An 8,186-nucleotide genomic window follows, 5' to 3' on the forward strand; every position below is an offset into this window, starting at 1 on the left:
CAAAATATAATCCATAATCATTTAAACTCCCCCCTATGCCATCATATAGAAGGGTAAAAAATCTTAGGGATCACATAGTAAAAGCTGATATAGGTACATCTAAAATGTCTGATGTAAATTATCTAACTACCCCTAATAAAGGCTGTTACCCCTGCTTACACTGTGCTCAATGTAATTCAGTTATTAAAGGGAAATTCTTAGCACAAAATGACAAAAGAAAGCAATATACAATCAATGGGTTATATACATGCCAAACCAACTATGCAATCTACCTACTTAAATGCCCATGTGGTCTTTGTTACATTGGCGAGACCACCCAAGCCGCCAGGGATAGGTTTAGTCAACATAAAGCATCCATTAAATCAAAAGATATGTCACTTCCAGTATCAGCACATTTTACAAATATGGGTCATACAGTAAGCCAGCTTCGCTTTCAAGTGATTGACCATATCCCCCATCATAGAAGAGGGGGTAATAGGGAACTAAAATTAAAACAGAAAGAAGTATGGTGGATTAAACGTCTGAACACATTACATCCATATGGTCTGAATAGAGATTATGATTTGTATTTGTTTTTATAATGGTTTTAAATGATGGAACATATTCTGGTACCACTAGAGGTCACTGTGTTGTTGAAATTTACAAACCTGGATAGGTATGGGTTAAACCAATTAACACTGAGAATTGAAGCATGATTGGTCCAGATACCCTTTTTAAAGTCAGTTTGTTTGATTGTAACTTATGCATGATTAAGGACTATGTAGGTCCGAAACGTCGCTTTTTACTGGTTGCTAAACCTCAAATAAAGATTTTTCACCTTTAAAAGAAGATTGTGTGCTGTGGTGCTGTTACCTTGTTTTTTACATGGACTATATATATGTATATGTATGTATATATATATATATGTATATGTATATATGTATATGTATATATATATATGTATATATATGTATATGTGTATATGTGTGTATATGTATATATATATGTATATGTATATGTATATGTATATGTGTATGTATATGTGTATGTATATGTGTATATATATGTGTATATATATATGTGTATATATGTATATATATGTATATATGTATGTATATATATATATATATATGTATATATATATATGTATATGTATATGTGTGTGTATATATATAGCCCCTCCACCTCCATTCATTCGGCCGAAGGTTATAGGAAGAGAAAAGGAAAGGCTAAAAAGGTGTAGAGGTGACTGAAGTTTACAAAAAATAAATCTTTTTTAAGATAACAGGGTCGGCCGTGGACTTGTCATATCGTAAAAGAAATTAATTTATCAGGTAAGCATAAATTTACTTTTCTTTTACAAAGATATGACAAGTCCACGGATTTCATCCTTACTTGTGGGAAACCAATACCAAAGCAATAGGACACGGATGAAAGGGAGGGACAAGACAGGAACCTAACTAAACGGAAGGCACCACTGCTTGAAGAACCTTTCTCCCAAAAACAGCCTCAGAAGAAGCAAAAGTGTCAAATTTGGAAAAAGTATGAAGGGACGACCAAGTCGCAGCCTTACAAATCTGTTCAACAGAAGCATCGTTTTTAAAAGCCCATGTGGAAGCAACAGACCTAGTAGAATGAGCCGTAATTCTTTCAGGAGGCTGCTATCCAACAGTCTCATATGCCAGACTCGCTTTCCAGAATAAACAATGAAGATGATTGACTGAAATCCTTAGTTGCCTGTAAGTAAAACTTTAAGGCACGGACCACGTCCAAGTTATGTAACGGACGCTCCTTCTTAGAAGAAGTATTAGGACACAATGAAGGAACAATAATTTCCTGATTAATATTCTTATTCAAAACAACCTTAGGAAGAAATCCAGGTTTGGTACGTAAAACCACCTTATCAGAATGAAAAATTAGATAAGGATAATCACACTGTAGTGATGAAAGCTCAAACTCTTCGAGCAGAAGAAATAGCAACTAAAAACAGAACTTTCCAAGATAACAATTTGATATCCATGGAATGCATAGGTTCAAGCGGAACCCCTTGAACTCGAAGAACTAATTTAAAACTCCAGGGAGGAGTAATGGGTCTATATACAGGCTTAATTCTAGATAGAGCCTGACAAAAAGACTGAACATCTGGCACATTTGCCAAACGTTTGTGAAACAGAATTGACAAAACTGAAATTTGTCCCTTTAAGGAACTCGCTGATAACCCTTTCTCCAATCCTTCTTGGAGAAAAGACAGAATCCTAGGAATCCTAACTTTACTCCATGAGTAACCCTTGGATTCACACCAATAAAGATATTTACGCCATATCTTATGATAGATCTTTCTAGTGACAGGCTTTCTGGCCTGTATCAAAGTATTGATGACCGAATCAGAGAATCCTCACTTAGATAAAATCAAGCGTTCAATCTCCACACAGTCAGCTGCAGAGAAATTAGATTTGGATGTTGGAAAGGACCTTGAATGAGAAGGTCCTGTCTCAAAGGAAGTTTCCACAGTGGCAGAGAGGACATGCCCACTAGATCCGCATACCAAGTCCTGCGTGGCCACGCAGGCGCGATCAGGATCACTGTTGCTCACTCCTGTTTAATTTGAGCAATCACGCGTGGGAGGAGAGGAAACGGTGGAAACGCATGAGCTAGGCTGAACTACCAAGGCATCTATCAGTTCGGCCTGAGGATCCCTTGACCTGGATACGTATCTTGGAAGCTTGGCATTTTGTCGAGATGCCACCAAATCCAACTCTGGTCTACCCCATCTGAGAATCAATGAGGCAAATCCCTCCGGGTGAAGTTCCCACTCCCCCGGATGAAAAGTCTGTCGACTTAGAAAATCCGCTTTCCAGTTCTCTACTCCTGGGATGTAGATCATTGACAGATGACAAGAGTGGGTCTCCGCCCAATGGGTTATCTTGGATACTTCTATCATCGCTAAGGAACCCCTTTGTTCACCCCTGATGATTGATATATGCCACAGTCGTGATGTTGTCCGACTGGAATCTGATGAATCTGGCCGAAGCCAACTGAGGCCACGCCTGAAGCGCATTGAATATTGCTCTCAGTTCCAGAATATTGATTGGAAGAAGAGACTCCACTTGAGTCCAAACACCCTGAGCCTTCAGGGAGTTCCAAACTGCACCCCAGCCCAGAAGGCTGGCATCCGTTGTCACTATCACCCACGAGGGTCTGCGGAAACAAGTCCCTTGGGACAGATGATCTGGCGACAACCACCAAAGAAAAGTTTCTGGTCTCTTGATCCAGATTTATCTGAGGAGATAAGTCCGCATAATCCCCATTCCACTGTTCGAACATGCACAGCTGCAGTGGTCTGAGATGAAAGCGAGCAAACGGAACTATGTCCATTGCCGCTACCATAAATCCAATTACCTCCATACACTGAGCCACTGATGTCTGTGGAATGGACTGAAGTGCTCGGCAAGTATTTAGAATCTTTGATTTTCTGACCTCCGTCAAAAATATTTTCATGGCTACCGAGTCTATCAGAGTTCCCAAGAAAGGAACCCTTGTCTGTGGAACACGCGAACTCTTCTCTATGTTCACCTTCCAGCCGTGAGTTCTCAGAAAAGACAACAGTGTCCGTGTGAGATTTTGTCAGATGATATGTGACGCCTGAATCAGAATATCGTCCAGATAAGGCGCCACCGATATGCCTCGCGGTTTGAGAACCGCCAAAAGAGACCCTAGAACCTTTTGTGAAGATTCTGGGTGCTGTAGCCAACCCGAAGGGAAGAGCCACGAACTGATAATGTTTGTCCAAGAAGGCAAACCTTAGAAACTGATGATGATCCTTGTGGATTGGAATATGAAGGTAAGCATCCGTCACGTCCACGGTAGTCATATATTGACCCTCCTGGATCATTGGTAAAATTGTTCGTATTGTCTCCATTTTGAATGATGGAACCCTTAGAAATTTGTTTAGACACTTGAGGTCTAAGATGGGTCTGAACGTTCCCTCTTTTTTGCGAACCACAAATAGGTTTGAGTAAAACCCCTGTTCCAATTTTGGGACTGGACAAATTACTCCCATAGTCGAAAGGTCTTTTACACAGCGTAAGAACGCCTCTCTTTTTATCTGGTTTGCAGATAACTTCAAGAGATGAAATCTCCCTCTTGGGAGAAAGTCCTTGAATTCCAATTGATAACCATGGGTCACTATTTCTAGTGCCCAGGGATCCTGAACATCTCTTGCCCAAGCCTGAGCAAAGAAAGAGAGTCTGCCCCCTACTAGATCCGGTCTTGGATCGAGGGCCGCCCCTTCATGCTGTCTTAGGAGCAGCAGCTGGCTTTTTGGATTGTTTACCCTTATTCCAGTTCTGATTGAAAATTATTCTGTTTACCCCTCATTTTAACCGACTTATCCTGAGGTAGGGCATGGCCTTTACCTCCTGTAATATCAGAAATGATTTCCTTCAATTCTGGCCCGAAAAGGGTCTTACCTTTAAAGGGAATAGCAAAAAGCTTATGTTTTGATGACACGTCAGCAGACCAAGATTTGAGCCACAATGCTCTACGTGCTAAAATGGCAAATCCTGCATTTTTTTTTGCCGCTAATTTAGCAATTTGAAAAGTGGCATCAGTAATAAAAGAATTGGCTAGCTTAAGAGCCTTAATTCTATCTAGAATGTCATCTAATGGAGTCTCAACCTTAAGAGACTCTTCTAGAGCCTCAAACCAAAAAGCTGCTGCAGTAGTTACTGGAACAATGCAAGCCGTAGGTTGTAAAAGAAACCCCTGATTAACAAATAATTTCTTTAGTAGACCCTCTAATTTCTTATCCATAGGGTCTTGGATGGCACAACTATCCTCCAATGGGTATAAAACAACTATCCTCCAATGGGTATAGTAGTACGCTTAGCTAGGGTAGATATAGCTCCCTCTACCTTAGGGACTGTTTGCCATGAGTCCCGAATGGTATCTGATATGGGAAACATTTTCTTAAAATTAGGAGGGGGAGAAAACGGTATACCTGGTCTATCACATCCCATTCCTTTCTAATTTCCTAAATTCTCTTAGGAATCGGAAAAACATCAGTGTAAGTAGGTACTTCCAAATATTTATCCATTTTACACAATTTCTCTGGAGGAATCACAATAGGGTCACAATCCAGAGTTGCTAAAACCTCCCTAAGTAACGGGCGGAGGTGTTCAAGCTTAAATTTAAATAACATAGTGTCCGAATCTGTCTGAGGTAAAACATTCCCTGAATCTGAAATTTCACCCTCGGACAGTAATTCCCTGATCCCCCAACTCAGAGCACTGTGAGGGAACATCGGAAATAGCTAATAAAGCATCAGAGGATTCAGTATTTACATTAATACCTGACCTACTGCGTTTACCCTGCAACACTGGTAATTTAGACAATACCTCTGTAAGGGTAGTTAACATAACTGCAGCCATCTCCTGCAGAGTAAAAGAATTAGACACACTAGAAGTACTTGGCGTCGCTTGTGTGGGCGTTAAAGGTTGTGACACTTGGAGAGAATTGGATGGCATATCCTGATTCTCTTTAGATTGAGAATAATTCTTAGGCACACTTTCTTGACCTAATATATGGTCTTTACAATGTAAGGCTCTTTCAGTACAAGAGTTAAACAATGTTAAAGGGGGTTGCACAATAGCTTCTAAACACATAGAACAATGAGAATCCTCAATGTCAGATATGTTGAACAGACTAGTAATAACCACAAAAGTCGTTTAAACACTTATTTATTGCATAAAATAAACTTTAGAAAAAACGTGTACTGTGCCTTTAAGAAAAGAAAAAGTGAACAATTTTTCCAAAATGCTCAAAAAACGTTAAATTATCTCAAACTTTAACCTAAGATCGTTGGTTTATCCAAAAATTACTGCACCCTGAAGCAAGGGCAGAAAATAAGGCTCTAAAGTATTTATATCACAGTCCAGGAGCCACCAGAGTTACTGCTTGCTGCTGCTGCCTGGCCTGAAGGAAGTGCGCATCTGAGCGTGCAAAAATAGGCCACGCCCCTTGAGGTCAATGCCGAAGTAGGCCCAAACACAACCGCATGGAAAGCGGTTTCACACCTAAGTTTAAACAGCTAATGCCTACAACCCCTCAAATGCACCAGTAAGCAAACATATGCATGACAGAAATAAAAACGTTATATATCGTTTTTCTTAGAATGCCCATAGTGTCACACAATGCCCATAAGTCAACCATTAAATAAAATCAGGGACTCCAGTAATACCCTTTATATAAAATAGGAATACTGCTTACCCCATTTCCATACAGGGAAATAAATGCCAGCCAGTTCTGATATATCAAGTCTCAGAATAAAAAAGGCTGCACATACCTTAATGCTGCTTGTAGCATGAAACCGGTCTCCACACTGAAGATGTCTCATGGTTACCTTCAGAAGTCTTGTGGGAACCAGCATGGATCTTAGTTACAACTGCTAAGATCATCGACCTCAGGGCAGAAATCTTCTTCCATATCCCCCTGAGGAAAATAGTACTCACCGGTACCATTTAAAATAACAAACTTATTGATTGAAGAAACTAACACCTCACTTTACCACGTCTTCCTAGTTTAACACAGTCAAAGAGAATGACTGGGGGTGGAGGGGAAGGGAGGGGCTATATATACAGCTCTGCTGTGGTGTTCTTTGCCACTTCCTGTTAGCAGGAGGTTAATATCCCACAAGTAAGGATGAAATCCGTGGACTCGTCATATCTTTGTGAAAGAGAAGAAGCCGTAGCAGGGATGCACAATTCCTATCGCCCGATGCCCGGGGGGACATGCAGTTCTGGGCGCAGGCATGTGGATTTTTTTTTACTTTTAGCCCTGCTGCGGGCAAGCAGACCGGGAAAAAGCTTTTTACTTTTTTTTTTTTATTATTGTTATTTCAATAGCGCTGAGTGGGGGTGCGGCGGTAGTGTGAGAAGAGGGCTGAGTGAGAGCAGGAAAAGAAGCTAGTGCACAACAAATGTTGACACCCTGAGCGCAGGCTTCAGTAGAGAGGGGGATCGCCTCCGTTTTAATAACTGCATTAATTATTTGCTGCCTGAGCCATAAGACTGGAGAAAGACAGGGAGTGGATGCAGATGATGTGCAATCATTTTAGTCTTAGTATGGAAATCAAGCTTGTTTGCAAAGCACCGGGTATAGGCTTTATAGCTCAGGTAGCAAAGTCAACAAGCAGCCGGGAGAGCGACCCAGAGCTACTTGAGGGATACACTATACACGGCCTCGTAGCACACACATCCTGGTGAATGGAAGGCTGCAGCTTGGCACTCTTTTCCAGCTAGCTAAACTCAAGCTTCGGGATCCCCAGCCAGCCGAAACAGACCCTCGTTATGCGACGTCACACCCACAGGGTTGCTTTAAAGTACAAAATAAAATTTGTCTACCCCTGAATTTCCGGTCAGTACAGATTAAGTAGAATTTTGTTTGTACTATGACACTTACTGGGAGGAATTTGCTAAAGTTAATTTACTCCTTCCATGTCCCTAGCCAAAGCTGCCCTGGGGCCACAATTCAATTCTCCAGTCATTTTTATCTGATATTCCAGTATTTCTCCAGTGTTACCAATAGGCAAGAACGCCTTTCCTTTACAAATGGTTCATTCCGGTCCTCACACCCCTCAGTGTTAAAATAATCTATATGTTTCTTACTTTAAAAAATAAAAAAAGAAGAAATTTATGCTTACCTGATAAATTGATTTCTTCTACGCTACGACAAGTCCACGGATTCATCCTTACTTGTGGGGATATTATCCTCCTGCTAACAGGAAGTGGCAAAGAGACCCACAGCAGAGCTGTCTATATAGCTCCTCCCTTGACTCCACCACCCAGTCATTCGACCGAAGGTATAAGAAGAAAAAGGAGAAACCAAAAAGGTGCAGAGGTGACTGAAGTTTGAAAACAAAAATATAATCTGGCTAAAATGACAGGGAGGGCCGTGGACTCGTCGTATCGTAGAAGAAATCAATTTATCAGGTAAGCATAAATTTCCTTTTCTTCTACTAGATACGACGAGTCCACAGATTCATCCTTACTTGTGGGATACAATACCAAAGCAACAGGACACGGATGAACGGGAGGGACAAGACAGATACCTAAACGGAAGGCACCACTGCTTGAAGAACTTTTCTCCCAAAAATAGCCTCAGAAGAAGCAAAAGTATCAAATTTGGAAAAGGTATGAAGGGAGGATCAA

This window comes from Bombina bombina, chromosome 1 (genome assembly GCF_027579735.1).
Source record: "Bombina bombina isolate aBomBom1 chromosome 1, aBomBom1.pri, whole genome shotgun sequence".
Taxonomy (NCBI): Eukaryota; Metazoa; Chordata; class Amphibia; order Anura; family Bombinatoridae; genus Bombina; species Bombina bombina.